We start from the raw sequence: 19,655 nt of genomic DNA, 5'->3' as shown, positions 1-19,655 counted from the left end.
CACATTGGTGAAGTAGTCGGAAATTTGACTAACTTCTCTTTCCTTCTTATCTCATGCAAAACACAGACACACACTAGGTATCACAGTAGAGGAGAGATTCTGCAAACTCCAAAATGTACACATTTCTCTATTCAAACATCACCTGTTCAGTAATGATCAACCCAGTCTCATCAGCAAACGTTCAGAGGGAACGTTGGTCCACTTGGAGAAACGTTTCCATCTCACAATCTGGCCTATCAGATTGTGAGATGGGAACGTTCGGTCCGCCCATTGCTTTGCATTGGAGTGTTCTCACGTCACGTGACTCCCAAGTTCCCGTCTGCGGAAAGGAAAGATGGCGGACATTTTTCAATACATTCTGACACCATTTCTAGCGAGAAATGTGCTCTTTGCTTCCACAGTCTTCAGCCAGTTCATGCTTATGATCTATATTTTAATAGTTATCATGAATGTTTTTACCGTTGCTATGGTGGTTGCTAGGAACGCTGCCATGCCGAGAACCACGTCGTAGCGTGCTGTTTAATTCATCGTCCCTGCGTTGTGTCGTTCAGTGATCGTGAATATTATTCACGTTATATAAAATGAATATTTGATGGTAGATTACACCTCTAAGTCGAAGGATCTAAGAGGTCCCTGTGACTCCGTTCATATCGAGGCGGGCCCTAGTGCGGATGCACAAGCGGAACTGACGTAAACAAAGTGTATGTCAACATCCGGTCCCTTTAACACACAACGCTCCGTCATGAACATGGAGGGCTTGGAGGACGACGATGTTATCTTCCTTCCGTCAGGTCAGTAGTTTACTGTTTTTAAAGATTGTTACGATCTAGGTTCACAGTCCGAGTGCTGAGACAGCAAAGGCGGAGTCCGTCGATACACGCAACGGACGTTATTCATCAGCTAATATTACATTGTTTTGCCACAGGCTGCGGCCCGCGATGGCCTGTGTTACCTGGGATGTGAACAAATGGATGGTGGAACTAGTTCAAGATGCTTAGCTCATCATTGATTCTATTTAATTTGATTTCGTTTTCTCAAATTAAGGATGGTTTATGATTTAACTTTGATTTATGAATGCTTTAGATTAACAAGGAGTGTCTCCACAATATCAGATAAATTTGGTTTAATTTATAGTATGCTATATAACAATAATGTTTTCAAAACAAGATGTTAGGGCGTTGCAATTAATTTTATAAAACAATTGCTATGTTCTGTATTTTAATCAAGGAGGATCCAGGAGAACTGGAGAGAAAGAGAAGCCGATTGAGGCCACTACCACCATCCACATACATCGAGGAATATGAGATAGAGAAATGATCCTACCATTAAAGAGGTAATTTTAAGTTACATACCAGAAACACCATTTTATATAATATACCATATAGACATTTTTATTAAATCTCCAAAGTACGCTTGGTGAAATACAAGTTAATATCACACTGAAATAATCTTGATCAATCATGCTTCCCTGCTGTGATTGTTCAACAGGGAAAACAACTTTTTCCACAGTAAGGCAGGTAAATTTGATTGGAAGGAATCTAAATGTTTTTTTTAGAAAAACATCTATGCAGTATTATCATTTAAGATTGCTTGTGCATTGAAATAATTGCTTTTTGTCTTTGAATTTCAGGGTGATGCAGTCATATACTTTTTCAGTGGACATTGCTGATCTAGCGGCTCTGGGAATGTCACAACAAGCTTTTGTTAGCATGCCTGAACATTGCACAAAAGTCTTAGGACGGTGAGTATAAAATGGAAGTAATTACCCACTGTTTGCCATATGTTTCCCATATATTTACTGTAATATAGTGTTTGATTTTGATGTATTTTTCTAGCAGATTGTTAAGATATGCGGTGATACCATGCTAAATGCATTACTGGAATAGACCCATGCCAAATTTGAAGTTGAGGGGCTGTTTCAGGTGCAGAATTCAGTGCCCTGCGTGCACACCCTCCATGTTGGCTTTTGCAGTGGATGGGATCCGTAAACTATACGGCTTTAGGTCCAGTAATGGGTGTCAGATGTTCAGCAGTGGATGACAGGTACTATGGAAAAAAATTGTTGCACAATGTCCTTTGACTCTGTTTACACAAGGTCATTACAAAAAGGTTTGATTGTAAACTGATATTGGTACGAATATATTTTATTCTCCTCTTCACAAGGACCAACCAATCAAAATGACTTGCAGGACGCCATTGATGGATAGCAAACCCCTGCCTCATTCATTGTAGTATTAATGTGTTTGAATAAGTCAGTCTGCCGATTACCAGCTACTGATTTAAAGTGAAACATCTATTGGTATCCTCTGTGTTCATTTCTTTAATGTTAAGAATGTTAATCATACGACCTTATCAGATTGCATTGTAAAACATCTGGGTCACCTACTTTTAGTGTTAACAAGATAAACAGTGTGTTAAACTGTGTGTCAAACTGCTAAACAAGCTTGATGTTACACATCTTAAACAATATGATATGGTTGCCACTTAGACAACAAGACCTGTGTGCTTTGCTGTGACTATAACTGACTGAACCTCAGATAAAGTTATTTTCTGACTTCCGTTACTGAGGTACTCTCTACAGAATGTAACGTGCCCATTCTACTTCAAATCCATTGGATCATTGTGTGTTTATGTTGCTTAAAGCAGAGCATTCACTGCTTTAATGTAATCAACATCTTATCTGCCAATATCATGGTGTATGACTGCAAAGAAATACCAATATATGATCAATGTCATTTATTGTGCACAAACATTACATTAAGGCATCTGCTGAAAATTATATGATCAACAATTCTCAGACGGCAGCTCTGGACAAAGTTCTGTGACTCCAGGTTTGCCCGGATGGTGTGATGGAGACCGGGGGTTAGCATCAGGAGGGACCGTGGAGCTGAGGCAGCTTCTCTTGAGAAAACCTGAAGGACACAAACAAACCATAGTGTTAAATTATGAAGATGGTTCACTCTGATTTTTTTTTTTTTAAAGATAAATATCAGACAGGCAGCAAAAAACTAAAAATGCTTAAGCTAACAGCTACCCAACACCAAGCTAATACCAAGCTAATGCCACAGCACTCACAGTTCATCATCAGTGGAGAAGTAACTCACCATGTTGTTTCCCCCTCCCCGTTGCAAGTCATGTTTAAAATGTATGTGCTTATGTGCTGAGGTGTTTTTTTTTCTGTCCCCACACTGTCCTCCTCTAGGAGAATAGTCTGGGGGTCGTGTTTTTTCTCTCCTCCCTCCCCTCATGTTATGCTGTAATCTTTGAAACCAAACTGTTCTTTCCATTTCGTTGCCTTGTACCTGTACTCTGGTAATGACAATAAACAATGATTGATTGATTGATGTTTTCCTCTTCAGAGGAGGAGTCATCCAAAGACATTGTTGCCGTTCCAGAATATGTCAGACCAGCTGCAGCCTGCTAAGCTTGAACTTTGTGCAATCTTCTCTTGAGCACGCAGGGAAGACCCTCACTTCCCGTCTCCGTAAATGCCTCAGCACTGCCTGAGAATATATGATAAAAAACAAAACGTTTTCATAGTGCATTTGTGTGTATGTATATATATACACACAGAAAGGGCTTTCTTTTCTACAGAAATCCTGAGTTGATCTAGAATGTCAAACCAAATATATTTATTTGTGTACCCATACAAGATGTCCAATAACATCCAGTCTACTACACTAACATTTTAATGCATCTGCAATAGCAAGTCGCCGGAGGCATTACTGTATGTTTTTTTCGGATTGTCAAACTGACTATAAAGTGCCTTAAAGTCAAAACGTCAAGGCCACAATGACCTCATCTTATGGTTTCAGTTGTCAAGAGGTTACAGTGACATTTATATGAGAGAAAGTATGTAGAAATATGACAGGAACTGGACAGGTAAGCGGAGTCATACAACGCAGTGCGGTAATTCTAGTTTTGTTTTTTTTATAAATGGGTTATCTATTTTTACAATCTACAAAAGAAATCAAAACATTTGGTCACAGTATGTTACACGAAGAAATTGGCATTAAAGTTGGCATCTTGTTGTCTCACCAGTCTGACGATACAGCTGAAGGGTTTGCTGCTTAATGCTCAAAAAGAGTCCATCAATGGCGTCCTGCAAGTCATTTTGATTGGTTGGTCCTTGTGAAGAGGAGAATAAAATATATTCGTACCAATATCAGTTTACAATCAAACCTTTTTGTAATGACCTTGTGTAAACAGAGTCAAAGGACATTGTGCAACAATTTTTTTCCACAGTACCTGTCATCCACTGCTGAACATCTGACACCCATTACTGGACCTAAAGCCGTATAGTTTACGGATCCCATCCACTGCAAAAGCCAACATGGAGGGTGTGCACGCAGGGCACTGAATTCTGCACCTGAAACAGCCCCTCAACTTCAAATTTGGCATGGGTCTATTCCAGTAATGCATTTAGCATTGTATCACCGCATATCTTAACAATCTGCTAGAAAAATACATCAAAATCAAACACTATATTACAGTAAATATATGGGAAACATATGGCAAACAGTGGTTAATTACTTCCATTTTATACTCACCGTCCTAAGACTTTTGTGCAATGTTCAGGCATGCTAACAAAAGCTTGTTGTGACATTCCCAGAGCCGCTAGATCAGCAATGTCCACTGAAAAAGTATATGACTGCATCACCCTGAAATTCAAAGACAAAAAGCAATTATTTCAATGCACAAGCAATCTTAAATGATAATACTGCATAGATGTTTTTCTAAAAAAAACATTTAGATTCCTTCCAATCAAATTTACCTGCCTTACTGTGGAAAAAGTTGTTTTCCCTGTTGAACAATCACAGCAGGGAAGCATGATTGATCAAGATTATTTCAGTGTGATATTAACTTGTATTTCACCAAGCGTACTTTGGAGATTTAATAAAAATGTCTATATGGTATATTATATAAAATGGTGTTTCTGGTATGTAACTTAAAATTACCTCTTTAATGGTAGGATCATTTCTCTATCTCATATTCCTCGATGTATGTGGATGGTGGTAGTGGCCTCAATCGGCTTCTCTTTCTCTACAGTTCTCCTGGATCCTCCTTGATTAAAATACAGAACATAGCAATTGTTTTATAAAATTAATTGCAACGCCCTAACATCTTGTTTTGAAAACATTATTGTTATATAGCATACTATAAATTAAACCAAATTTATCTGATATTGTGGAGACACTCCTTGTTAATCTAAAGCATTCATAAATCAAAGTTAAATCATAAACCATCCTTAATTTGAGAAAACGAAATCAAATTAAATAGAATCAATGATGAGCTAAGCATCTTGAACTAGTTCCACCATCCATTTGTTCACATCCCAGGTAACACAGGCCATCGCGGGCCGCAGCCTGTGGCAAAACAATGTAATATTAGCTGATGAATAACGTCCGTTGCGTGTATCGACGGACTCCGCCTTTGCTGTCTCAGCACTCGGACTGTGAACCTAGATCGTAACAATCTTTAAAAACAGTAAACTACTGACCTGACGGAAGGAAGATAACATCGTCGTCCTCCAAGCCCTCCATGTTCATGACGGAGCGTTGTGTGTTAAAGGGACCGGATGTTGACATACACTTTGTTTACGTCAGTTCCGCTTGTGCATCCGCACTAGGGCCCGCCTCGATATGAACGGAGTCACAGGGACCTCTTAGATCCTTCGACTTAGAGGTGTAATCTACCATCAAATATTCATTTTATATAACGTGAATAATATTCACGATCACTGAACGACACAACGCAGGGACGATGAATTAAACAGCACGCTACGACGTGGTTCTCGGCATGGCAGCGTTCCTAGCAACCACCATAGCAACGGTAAAAACATTCATGATAACTATTAAAATATAGATCATAAGCATGAACTGGCTGAAGACTGTGGAAGCAAAGAGCACATTTCTCGCTAGAAATGGTGTCAGAATGTATTGAAAAATGTCCGCCATCTTTCCTTTCCGCAGACGGGAACTTGGGAGTCACGTGACGTGAGAACACTCCAATGCAAAGCAATGGGCGGACCGAACGTTCCCATCTCACAATCTGATAGGCCAGATTGTGAGATGGAAACGTTTCTCCAAGTGGACCAACGTTCCCTCTGAACGTTTGCTGATGAGACTGGGTTGATCATTACTGAACAGGTGATGTTTGAATAGAGAAATGTGTACATTTTGGAGTTTGCAGAATCTCTCCTCTACTGTGATACCTAGTGTGTGTCTGTGTTTTGCATGAGATAAGAAGGAAAGAGAAGTTAGTCAAATTTCCGACTACTTCACCAATGTGCGATATTCCTCACGAAGGAGGGTGAGAATCCGCCCACACTGGATTGATTTTGGTCATCACAGTAGATCCCATTGTAGCCACAGTTAATATGAATATGCTGACACAGTATTGGCCTCAATCGACTTGTGTGGCCATGAGCTCTAAACTGTTCAGAAGAGTAACAGTGATGATGATCATCATGCTTTCACAGCTCTATCTTCAAATGTATCAAAGGCAGCATCAGTTATACAGTCTGCATATTGTGTTATTGTAATTTAGTAAATTTGAGGTATCAATAAAATGCTTCGTCTCTACCTATATTATGCAAATATCTGAGTATCTTCTATAGAGCTATTGAGAATAGCCAGACAGATATACATCCTTCACGGATAATGCCAGTATTTCTCTGCCTGTGCCAACTTTTTCTATCTGAGGTAATGGCCATTACTTACTGAAAATCTGAGATAAGGCTCAAGTTTATAACACTTTAAGTCTGGTTTATACAAGCCGTACAAATAAAGATGCCACAGTTATTCACTGCCCAGAACAGCAAAAGTCGAAATACTGTGATGAAGAGCATTTCAATTAGTTTGGTCAAAGATGTCTCAAAGTGAACCGAAGATTGAGGCTTTTAGAAGCTGTGTCAACCAGCTAACAAGTTAACCATTTGGGGATTTCTGTCAAATGTCCAGTTCTAGAAGTCTTTTTTTCTCTGATTGTTTTTCGGGGCAAAACTAACATATCTAAAACTCATTAGAGTCTCTCCACAGGGTGACTCATGTGACTGACGAGCAGTTTGCCCTTTTCCTTTAGTTCACCTTGCTAGCTTGTCTACTTGAAATCTATAATAATGTGTTGTAAATCTTTCTACAGTAAAGAATACAAGCAAACTAAAACCATTATTATTAATCCCCGCTGTATAAATTGTGTACACAAGTATACCTGCTTATTCATGAAATAATCCAATTATAGATCATGAAACTCTGCAGTTTCTGCTGATGCCAAGTGTTTTTCGCAGACAACGGCCTTTAGAATTGAAACTCAGATATTATGCTTCAAAGAAAAGCCTCCAGTGAGCATTGGGAATCATGATTATTATGGATAGTCTACAACAGCAGAAGACCACATCAGGTTCTATGTCTGTCCACCAAGAACAAAAGTCTGATGCTGCAGTGGACACACAAACACTGGACAGAAGACTGGAAAAATGTATCCTGGACTGATGAATCAGGATTTCTGAAGAGGCTGCTGATGGTAGCAAAACAAAATTATATATATTTGAATTATATTTGCATTTCAAGACATTTGGAGGGAAAAATTATAATAACAATGGATTACAAATGTCAATGCTATATGACACTATAATTAGGTTTGTGGTGCTGTTGTTATATTGGGCCTTCCACCGTAACTAACAAAGGAAAACTGTAAAGAAAAAGTGGAGATACACAAAGAATTGATGGATCAGAATGATGTGAAACATATGATCTGGTGTCCTTAGTCGTCACATCTGAACCTAACTGCCATGTCGCTGAATTTGGATTGACGTGCTTGGTAGCGTTCTACCCCAAAATCATATTGAGGGAATATATACTGGAAGATTGATGTTCATCCGTCCAGTACAGTTTGAGAGGCTTGTAGAGTAAAGGGTAATTAAAGCTGGAGGCTCGTGATCGCCTAACACCTCACTAAAGCATTTGTTTGTCTGTAAAGTCTGTATTTAATACAATTTGTTAATTTAAAATACTTGTGCAGTGTTCGTTCTTGAAAATGTTTGGAATGAGCTGTGTGTTTGGCCTTTGGTTATGCTGGTAGCAGCTTTCTATCGAAAACTGTACAAGTGACCTGCAGAGCAGCAGCAAATAAGGACCAGTTGCAGGACCCAGCCCGCAAAACCCTGAAGCTGCTGCTGCACAAGGAGCTGTTCACCTGTTTGTTGAAAGTTCACTGAACCTGTATTGGACAATCAGTTGTCGTTGTATTTGTCATAAATGCGCTATTGTTGTGATTGACAAGGTCACTTTCATTGAGGAGTCACCATTGTATAGATATTGAACACAATGCATGTCCAAATTGCATCACATTCAACATTGCACTTCACTTAACAATAGAGATGCCAAGAGTTAAGCTGATAAGATGAATGATTCTCCAGATATGAGTTCCACATACAAACAGAAAATGACTGAATCATTAGATCTAAACATGTCTGTTGGGAATGGGCTGTTTGCTTGGCCTGTGTTGTTGTTCTGGAGCTACTTCAGAATTATTCGTTGTCATTATGATCTGACCACAATTTTTACCTGTGGTTGCCAGCCTTTGCTGTTGTTCCTTAGTTTAAAAAGTAAAAAGACATGTTCAACTCAGTCCACTGAGTCCAGACTGGTCGCCTGTTTTCTTTTAATACTGAATGTATCATATGTCCTAATTGCACCAAACTCAGCAATGCAAATACACTGGCAATATACATTCCCAGTGAGAAGCCAATAAGATGAACTCTTTGCAAGATCTGCATTTCACAGACAGACAAAAATACTATTTGTGCAAATAATATTCAGTAACAACTCCACCATAAAAAAAAGCATTGCATGAACTTTAAAAAACCAAGATTTACAGTTACTGCTCTGTATTGACTCACAGCAACAGGTCCTGCATGCACTATGCCATCTTCACTGAAGTCCAGTTCTGCTGCAGAACATGCTTCTGACATCCTCCCTCTGCTGGATAATGAAAAATGCATCACCATTGATCTCCTCTCTGTAGCAAATCTTGCCTATCGTCGACCTCGCTGAACAAACCGTCCTCTTTTATTTCTTTTATCCATCATATGTCCCACCCGGTCACCATTAAAATATACTCTTGACAGTGAGATGCCCCAACTTCAAAGCTGGTGGCATTGCTTCTACCCAAGTGAGATGAGGCCTTCTTTCAATTAAAGCAACTCCTGACCGTTCTTTGTGAGGCTCCCTGTGTTCATGAGTTCCCTGTAACCCTTTCATCACCTGCTCCTCATTAATTCACCTCACGGGGTTCTCACTGTATGTCTCCTCCTGCTCGCCGCTTTTCTGACTCCATGTTACCTCACGTCGACACCACAGTAGGGCAATGGTAATGAAACGGAGAGTGGTCACAACCGTTGTCCACATCCTGTGCAAGTGCGAACTATGGGGGCTCTGCTTCTTACAATATGCACAACTAAACTGGTTGCATCAGCATTTCTACAGCTTCCCTTAGCATAATCACTTTTCCTCCTTCCACATAAAGTGGACCATCCCTCTCGTGTTGCTCAAATCCCTGCTGGATGTCTCCACTGAGGTCAACTGAAGCTTCATGCCTAAAAAGCAGAAGCATTCATGCTAATATCTTTCTTTGATTCCTCTTGTAAGTCTTTCTGCCAGCAATGCAAACTGTTCCATCAAAGACTAACACCCCACAGCTAGCAAAGATGACACATAAAAGTAATCCCTGGAAGAATCTTTGGTCTCGAATATCTATACCCAGAATCCACATCTGGTAGTGATTAAACGGCTCGGTAGCTTTAAAAATTAGCTCACAACCATATTACTTTTTATTAATAGACTTCTCCTTCATAGTGTAGGGAGAGAAAACCATATCTCTGTAAAATGAAAAGGATGAATGGCCAACTTCTCAATTCAATTCTGAAACTTAATCAAATTGCCAATTAACTGTATTAGCAGGGGAGGCTACATGTTTAGAATTGATGGATCCCAGTTGCTCCTCTTCCTCGCTTTTAATGAAACTGTAAGGCAAGTGAAATCTTTTGAGGATGACCTTCGTCTACTAATCTGCTAATTAACTCTGAATTAGACTTTGATGCTTAATTATTTACCTGCACATGTACAGCTAAATATGAGGGGAGCGCATCAATAAAGATGAGCAAATTTGTGTACCGTGTCTTATTATGAGGTCCTGGAGAAATGATTGCAGCAACAGAAACAGGCAGCTATTACGCCCATCCTCCCTCATCTGTCCCTCCATCCATCTCAATCCACCCTTCCTCCACTTACTCCTGTCGCAGCCTGGGTGTCAGAAAGAGGTAGGAAAAAAAGACATTCATGAAAAATGAGAATTAAGTGAAAATGTTGGTTTTCTTTGAGAACCACAGAGTTCTGGACCTGTGCAATGCTGAATTTGATGCATAAATGCTGAATTAATTATCCTTAACCATAGAGAGTGAACAGGGAAACAGGGAAACGGCCACACAGCCCTAACAGCATTCTAAAACATGTCATAATCATGTTCACTCACCCTTGAATTGAGGTTAATGACCAGTTACAACATTTCATAAGTAAACAAGTTGGTTTTGCATTTGTTTTATTACCATTTTAAATACATGATTTATGAGGTATAAGAACTGATAATGTCAGTGCAGTTTCTTATATGTATCCTTAAACTCTAGTTCAGTGGGTTGGGAAGTACAGTATATACATATTTGTTATCTCATGGTGTGTTCACACCAAGCTCAGAGAGAATTTTTCATGAGATAAGATAGCATACCAGGTCATTCCAAATTGTGAATAGACAATTAAGCTCTTGAAGAAAATTCCCAGACCTGTGTGCGCCTCTGAATGATGTTAAGGACCTACATACATCAATGCTTTTTTCCCCCTGCATTTCCACAAGCAGCAGTTGCAGTCACCTCTGCCAATAGTCCTCCCCTCCTCTTTTCCAGAGGAGAATGATCAAATAATTACAGGTTGCGATAACTCACGTTGCTCACGTGAGTACTGCATGTAATCACAAATAGACCTGCGGCCAAACTCACGTGAGTAACACAAAGTTTTCTTCGTGTTTAGTCTGAAGGCAGCATTACACAGAATCAGATGAGAGGGTGCCACTCTCAAGTCTGTCTGTTTAATATGAAGCTAGTGCCAGCCCAGAAGGTAAGATTAGTTTAGCATAAAGGCAACTCAAAATATTTAAAAGTGTAGAAGTTATAGTTTGTTGGCTTATTTGCTGTGTATTGTGCTTAGGGAAATTTAGTTCAGCTGTTTTGAAATCGAAATTAAGTTCATACTTACTTTTGATTGGAATTCGATCACTTTTAAACAAAACATAACAAACTCTTTTGAAATCTTAATCCTTCATTCCTATGTCTAAATCCACACTGACTGAGATGTTGCAGAATTGTCATTTTACTTAAAAAAAGAAATCCAGTGGCATATATTGTCCCCTCTCTAAACCTAGGCAGTGTCAAATGAAAACTCTCTCATACAGCCTTGAGGAAAAAACTACATCCAGACAAAAACTGGACTCATTAACATTAGATCTGTCGCCTCTTTCAACCCTTTGTCATTGTATGAAATATAAAATATAAAGACAACAAGATGAGCCAGAGTTTAGCTTTGATGTGCTATGAAGTTTGAACCTCTATCTCACCTGTGTCTGCATGAATAACTGTCAAAAGGGTTTAACAAACAGTAGATGACTGGATTATATTGTAGTTATAATTTCCTCAGCTGAAATCTTGGGATTTGCACCTGTATCTCTTAACCAGTTTCTTTAGCCCAAGGCCCGACAACGCGGCTTGAGCTCTGCAGACCAGCTGCAGCTCCACACAGGGCGAGTTAAAGGGGTTTACACCATTGCCATTCCATTGCCTCAGAGAAAAAAAAACTTTAGTCCGACGCAAGGAAGACAGGTAAACAAGAATGCATCTGGAGGACAAATGTGCGAGAGAAGCATCTGATTTCAGCCGCAGAGCAGTTGTGTGATGTGGAGAGGAGGATCACAGCGGTGCCTGACATCTAAAGATGGCGTTGTTGATTCCCAACAGTCCTAACATGGGCTCCAAATCAGGAGACAGATCCTGGTGTGGTGGGGGAGGGGGGCTGGATGAATACATATGAATACATGTGGCTGCGGCAATGGATTTGGAAGCATCTCGGAAAAGCACACCATATGCACTTGTCACTGAGTGGATAATCCTGAGATATGCGGGATCAAGGTTAATCTGTCGTTAAAAATGAGATGGATTCAGAACATATCAAGACACAATATCTCTTACTCAGCAGTTTTGCAGTTTTGCCAATGCAGCACATTTAATTGAAGGGCGAAAGTTATGATGACTTACTTGAGAGTCCAGACGTAAAGCCCATATGGATATTTTTCCCCGCACAGTATATCCTCTTTCACCTTTCTTTCTACAGCCTTTCTTTTGCATAATAGAGTGGACCTTTGTTAAGGATCATCTATCATTACATGGGATTACCATTCCTTTGCATGCAGGGATCTTTTAGGATTACAGCGAGATTACTTCATATTTCTAAACCCCCCCCCCCCCCCATCCAGCTTCATCAGGCAGTTTTTGGTAAGACGCTCAACATCCACCATACTTTATGTTTCTCCACAGTCCTCTCTATATTCTCTGTGCATTATTCTTCATTATTCTGATCTCAAAGAACCTCTTGCTTTTTTTCTTTTCTCTATTTTTTATACCAACTAGAAAAACAAGCTTTAAAAACACCCACGACTCATGCTGTTGCTTGCCCCATGTCCCTACGGCTTTGAAGGAGATACAGTAGCTGTGCTGTGTAGAAAACACCACATCATTAGCGAGCTCTAATGGGTAAATGCGAAGGTCAAGTTCTGATGACATTGTCATTAGAGCAGATATTATTAGAATTTGGGGACAAACAGTCATGTTAGCTGAAATGATCGATTAAGAAAAAAAAAATCTCTTTTTTTCTGAGAATGAAATCAGAATATTCATTTAAATTAATGTTACTGTTAATACAAAACTAGAGTTTTAATGTTTTTAGCCTAGCGTAAAGACTGGAGACAGATGAAAGAGCATGGCTCTGTAAAAAGCACTTACCAAGATGAAAAGAAAGACTGTTCAACCATAATCTTGGTCATTCAACTGTTGGCACTTTCATCAAAGTCGAGCAAATTTCGGATTCAACAACTGTCATCCCAGCTAAGTGTACCAAGTCTTTCACAAATTTAGAGCTTCATTGGATAGAATTTAGTTAAATCTAGTGGTGAAGTTGCAAGTTGCAGCTGAATACCCCTCACCTCAGCCTCCCCTTCCACACATGAAAGAGAACAAGTGGTAGCCTTCAGTTTCCCTTCAAACTCAAAAAGGTGTCTAGTTTGTCCAGTCTGGGCTACTGTAAAATACATTGTTTACCCAACATTTAGTGTCAATCAATCAACACGTCATATCCTTGGCTGTTACTAGCCAAGGAAGCATTTTAGGCTTTGTAGGCAGCAGTTTATTGCAGGGCCTTTATATATGCTGGCAGTTAGCCGTCATGCTGAGAAGTCATGCTAAAGAACTCCATCTTTCATAAGATTCCAAGTGATAAAGAAAATACTGTTATCATGGCTTTAATGAGTTAAATAGGTTTGCTTGATGCTGAAATAACATTTTTATTCTGATAAAAGTGTATAATGGTGTATACGTGGTGCATGACCAGAATAAACGTGGTTAAATAAAGGGTAAGAATTTCCCCTGCCTCCACAGGGTTTAAACCAAATTCACTCGCCACATCCTGAGATAAGGTCCAATAACTGGAAAGAAAGCAAATACAGATTTTTACCAAATTAAATCAAATCCCACATTGCTCAACAAAGAATTATTAACAGTCTCTTCTTCCTCTCTGTTCCTCTTAGCATCTCCCTTTCAATTTCCCAACAGCCTGTGATCCAACACAGATCCATAATCCAGTTTCAGGATTCACTGACCTCTATAGTTACAGCCCACCCGAGATGAGAAATGATATGGATGTGACTGGTGAAGTGTGTTCACCAGCAATGCTACAAAATTGGTGGGTATTGTCGGAATCCCTTTCAGAAGTTGACCAAATAAGGTTGGTCACCTTGAGAAAAGGTGAAATGAAAAGTTCACTGCTAAACTATCTCTGGCTCCAACTCCGTAACACTAAGATGAATGGAGTTTTATGTTTTTTAGCCTTTTAATCTTATCTTTGTTCATCAGAAGTTTTTTCCTGTTCTCTAACCACTCAGTGGAGAGACGAGGAGGCAGCTTGACACTTCACTGCCAGAACGGATGCTACAGTAAATGTTAAATGTCTCCGGATCAATAATGCTGCCTATAGCTCTGCACTGTACGGAGTCTCTCACACTGCTCACAGTGCTCAGTTCATTAGAGATCTGTCTGACCTATTGGCTTTCACCAGCCGGAGATACCTGCTTTCAGTACAGACACACACATTAAAAAGACACGCACACGGTATTGCAGCTTATCGGTGAAGCTTTCGAACTGCACAACCAGGATCTACCTTAACAGTATGCAGGAACACAATACATCACCACTCTGATGATCTCAAACTAGTGACAAAATGGCTTCATTGCTGAACCTTTTAATAGCTGGGTCACAAAAGAGGCAAGAACGGAGAGTAGCAGCACCATCTGCTGGTGAGGAATTGGACAATGAAAAACGAAATCAATTCTTAGAGATAAGAAGAGATAAGAATATTTTTGTCTGAAACACATTGGCGTACACACAGTTGTGAAAAAAGGTCTGAGATATCTTCAACTCAACGTGTCAAAGAGTGACTCTCCCTTTAATGTGTAAGAAATGCAATAAATTATTGAAGACTTCTCTTGGACTTACAGAATTGTCTGTGGCAATTAGAGCCATTCAAATTTTGAAATTGTGCTTCACTGTGAAAATACTGATACATTTTCTGATGTGGACTCGACACTAATTGTGGAGTTGATGTGGGCCTCTGTCTGAAGGGATCACAGGATTCTGATGGCAGCAAGACACACTTCTTTAAGAAATTTATTAAATCACAGCATTTTTACAAAGAATTAGTGAGTAGGAGCTATAAGGAAAATTAAGAGTTAAAGCTTGTACTTCTTCTTTAAGGGGCAATACTTCGGTTTTTATATCACTTTAAAAGTGCTTAGTCTGTAGAACTCAATATATAAAGTATGATGTCCCTTTGATGGTCATTGTTTTTAATAAGATATTAACCTCTGATAATATCAACATCATTTTTAGCTTTGTTTTGGTTTTGATTGTGAAAATGGTTGTAAAGAAATAAAACACCAGGTTGTATAGGGAGGTTTCAAAGAAAAAAAATGCTACATTTGTTACTAGCGATTTTGGAGTTTGACTCATACTAAAATAAAAGTTTGGATATCTCACTCATCTGACTCAATTTGACTCTGACTCAATGCAATTTCAATAATTCATTCATTAGAGTGAAATACCTAATTGCTGATCAAACTGTTTAGGTAAATTACGATTAGGATAACCAACTTAAACATCTGCAATTAGAGTTTGATCCCAACCACAATATGATACACAGACACAAAAAAAAGCAATTTAGAGATCGTTAAAAATAAACAAACTAGCAACAAAGAGCAATAAGATTGTTCAGTGATAAATTCTATAGAATATTTGACTAAAATGTCCTTCAGCTCAGTCCCTTCTGGTTTTATGTTTGTGATAACGGTGATTGCAACATGGACGTAGCTTCTAAGTGACATCGCTGACAAGCATCATGCCCTCGTCAAGAAAAGCAAAGAAAATGTGAACTGTTATGCAGGTACCTTTTACAGGAACTCACTAAAAGCTAAGAAACTGAAACGCAATTCAGAGGGAGAATTTGTGTTATTCATAGACAATAGGTTTTTCGAGTACTTTGGCATTAAAATTCCTGAAAAACTCACGTCTCTGGATGGATTGGCCTGACATTTAGTGTGGACATTCAGGCTTCAGAGCATACATTTCACTGACTTTACTGATCCCATAACATCTTAACTAGCCCCATTATGAGGTCAAAAGTTTAATTCATACAGCTTTGATTTCAACAATTTGTTTTATCCCAGAGTTAATCTGGTTCATGCAGGCAATAACACCAAGATAAGTTTGACTTTGTATTTAGTGAAAATAAATAAGAATTACTGCAACAATATGCTTTACTTATTTGTTTCATGGCAGCTTTCGGTTTTAGTCCGATAATATTCTTTAAAAAAAGTATTATCCATTGACAAGACAGCAGGACAGGAAATGAGTGATGGAAATCCACCATCAGTCACTGGTATTGATTAAAAGCCCCATAGATCCTCATTATGGTCCCTTTGTTGTGGAGCTGTGACTTAAATAAAGTAAAAATTAGCCTACTCTTCATTCTCTGCTGGTGAGTATAGTACATAATACTTGTTTTTTAAAGGCTTGACTTTTGGACAAGGGTGTTCTCAATTCTCTTTTCTCATTTGAAATATGCAGTCAAAAAACATCCCCACGCCTCATAAACATGATTGTTTAGAAAGACCTTTAACAATTTGGTTTCCCCTGTAGCAAAGTAGATCCATTTCAAGGCACCTGACTGTTTACATTGACCACAGTTGGATTTACCAAATAAATTATAAGGATGAAAAAAATGTCCCGATGGGAAAAGAAAAAAGGTATCAACATGGATCGATTATAATCCGATAATGCTTTAATTTAATAAAGAGGAGAAAAGGACAGAATACCTGGATAAATTTGAAGATCACGGTTTGGCTCAGGAGCTCAAACTGCAAAGCCTGTTCAGGACTTAGTTTTTTATTAAAACTGTGGGCAATTGCAGAGACAAGTATATAAAATATTGATATGTATATTGAACTGACATCAGACTTTGAGAAGTATCAGAAATTTGCAAAAATTGCATGAGAAAAAGCATCTTGTTTGCAAAGACCTTCAGAGAAAACATCACAAATAGAAACTTAAGATATAAGAAATTTAGAGAACTCCTGAAAGTCCAGTCCTGCTGCTTCATGTCCCTGATATTTGGGTGTGAAATGCTCATCAGTGTCATGGGACGTAATAAGACCATGTGAGATCTTATTACCTCCCAGCATCGACAGTTTGGTGCAGCAATAATTACTCCCACTGGCGTCTTGCTTACTGATGACGCCTGCTCAAAGTATTACTCTGGGACTGATGGTTTCCCTCCTTCATGAGGCAAACAATGGAATGAACACCGCTTCAATCAAGTTCGAGAGATGGATTTAGTGACAAAATCATTTCTCCTTCACTTTATGGCTGAGGAGGAGCGACACATGCAGAATATGATCGGTCTCCGAGGGGATGCGTTCGAGCGAGTCTGAGCTGTAAACAAGGGTGCCCCTTTTATTTGCTGAGTGATTTCATTGCCCTTGATGGTAACTGAATGTGACAAACCCATTGCTGTTAACCTGCAGTAAATGAACTGCATTACCATGCGCGAGCCTTGTTCCCTCATCAGTTTTCGGCGACGGGGTGATGTCTTTTGGGTCGGCTGGAAAAATGAGTTCTATTGATTTCAGGGAGGGAAAAAGAGGGGGGACAAGCAAGTAGAGGGACTCCAGCTAGCCTCTGTAGGATCAGGGGTTCAACATGCAGTGACAAATGGACGGTGGCATGAGAAAGAACACCCTGAAATCACATAGAGTATGGATTGTTGTGGCCTGGATTAATAGCTCTGGGGTATCTCAGACCTGGAAGCCATAAATTGATGCAGTTGAAATAGGGCCTCAGTGGGGGATTGCTGCGATGATTCGTTTACAGCGCGTGTCACCGGCGAACAATACAAATGGCGAGTCATTGTGTTGTCCCACAACAGGGCTCGTTAATAGAATATACACAGACAGAAGTTAAAGGCCGTGACAAATCTGCCTCAGTGGACCGAGGCAGGAAGCAGCTGCAGACCTACACACAGCACGAGCATCGCTCAGCACTCTGACTGACAGCCGGATTGAGACCAGCAGATTGATACTGCAGCTACCTGGATCTCTATTGATCGTACATGATGGAACTGATTAAGTTTGTATAATTGAATACAGTATCTGATGCAGAATTGATTAATCCCATACAATGACTGTTTGTAAAAGATAAAAGAGAAAACATCTATTCATTCATCCATCCATCCATCAGTTCAGCCTTCATCCATCCATACTGCTTATCAGTGTAGGCCTAAGAGATTGTATTTTGCTGGTGCTATGAAGTTGCTCAACTTATCAGTTAGGTCACTCTGGAATTCAAGATTTCATTTCTCGCTCCATGACAGCAGAGTTGCCAGGTCCGGAGGTTTCCCCTCGGAAGAGGACAGCTTTTGAAGTGCTGGCGCCGGCTGAAATTCTATGTCCGCAGGTGGAGAAGACCTGTTTTGCATAGGGCCAAGATGGCGAGGGATGCCAAAGCTGCTTAATATTTTCATTTGTTTCCCTTTGTCTTTTCTTTTTGGCTGTAAATAGTCCAAGCTCTTCCTTCTACTAGGTCAACAGGCAATTGGGATTTAAAATCAGTACATAGAAAGCCCATTTACACATGACACACAAAATGAACTGTTAGTTTTTGCTTTCCCTTCCCTTATTTCCTCCTCCAGCCTTGATGACATGGCCTTAATGTGTTTAGGTTATATATATATATATATATATATATATATATATATATATATATATATATATATATATAAATAAACAAAATAACAACATGATAAGGTGTTATCAGAGTAAATTCATGTCATCCAGGCAAGTGGAGGAGGAATGTCACCATGTTCAGAGAGCTATATTATATTTATGATAATAAACTGTGACTAATTGGTGGTTTAAGGGCATAGAACCGTTTTACTTAAACTGCATTTAATGATGGCACACTGACTATGCTGTCTTTAGATATAACAACACAGGGGACAATGTAGTAATGCTGTCGGCCTTTAAACACAGTATATGGTTTGGCAGAGGCATATTTTCAAATGTGGTACACGGCTCGTTTTTTGGGTTGATTTTGTGGTGCAGACCTGGCAACCCTGTGCCACAGGTACACTGTTAGTCTGTTATTTAAACACAAAGGGGTTTAGATTGGATCATTACAAGCCCACCTACTGACACACACCTCTGAATAGAAACATAATGAATCCACGGACACACACAGCAGTGGACACACAGGTTGGCATCTTCGGCCACAGATTGTGAAATCAGTTACCACCACCAGCACCAATGTATCAGTAATACTGGGTCATTCCATGACAAAGGCAGATGATGGAGAACTGCTGCAGTTCAACATTATTATAAAGAGTTAGTGATGTGATGTCACTTCAGATAAGTCTCAACTCAAAAAAGAGAAACAGTTTGAGAAAAAGTTTGAACAATTTTGAAGAGAATGTCTCTTTCTCAATTGCACTTTTACTCGTAGAAACACTTATGGACCTGGAGAAGTGTTTTTAAATTATATAAGAAACATTTCACAAGAAGTTCAAACATAATTAGCCCGTCACTTGACACATGACATCTCAGTTTCAGTGCCTGACGGCCGCCAATTTTGTCCTTGACAGTGTGGCTCAAAACTGCGATACTTTCACACACAATGACTCCATAGACCTGGTGCGAATATACCAATGTACATATAGCTTATAGAAAAGGAGTCACAA

General features: G+C 39.3%; 1 long non-coding RNA gene across 1 annotated transcript; it reads right to left on the bottom strand.

The window, feature by feature from the left end:
- Nucleotides 1-3,234: 3,234 nt before the first annotated feature.
- Nucleotides 3,235-4,361, bottom strand: LOC133026458 (uncharacterized). The gene is made up of 3 exons (XR_009683192.1): nt 4,249-4,361; nt 4,039-4,128; nt 3,235-3,503 (listed from the first exon to the last, which is right to left on the bottom strand). It is a non-coding gene; the product is annotated as an uncharacterized LOC133026458 (long non-coding RNA).
- Between the last annotated feature and the right edge of the window lie 15,294 nt (nt 4,362-19,655).

This window comes from Limanda limanda, chromosome 19 (genome assembly GCF_963576545.1).
Source record: "Limanda limanda chromosome 19, fLimLim1.1, whole genome shotgun sequence".
Lineage (NCBI taxonomy): Eukaryota > Metazoa > Chordata > Actinopteri > Pleuronectiformes > Pleuronectidae > Limanda > Limanda limanda.
This window is presented reverse-complemented; position numbering and strand designations above follow the sequence as displayed.